Genomic DNA, 272 nt, shown 5'->3' with positions numbered 1-272 from the left:
AACAAAAAAATGCAAAACAAATAAAAAGGGGAACTCGCGGAAAAATGGCTAACATTCTAATATACGGCATTTCAGAAATAAAAAAATTCAGTCACGTGCTAGGCAAACCATCAAGGCACATTTTCCGACAAATAAACATCTAAATGAATCATTACTCTGTGATAGTTCCTTAGTACGTAGTAATTTTGAAAGAAATGGAAAAAAACGAAAAAATGGCAATCACAGGAAAATCGAACACATACCTATATATACGCTATATCTAGCTAAAAAAA

The sequence above is a fragment of the Palaemon carinicauda genome, chromosome 34 (assembly GCF_036898095.1).
Source record: "Palaemon carinicauda isolate YSFRI2023 chromosome 34, ASM3689809v2, whole genome shotgun sequence".
NCBI classification, from domain to species: domain Eukaryota; kingdom Metazoa; phylum Arthropoda; class Malacostraca; order Decapoda; family Palaemonidae; genus Palaemon; species Palaemon carinicauda.
Note: the sequence above shows the minus strand (reverse complement) of the source record.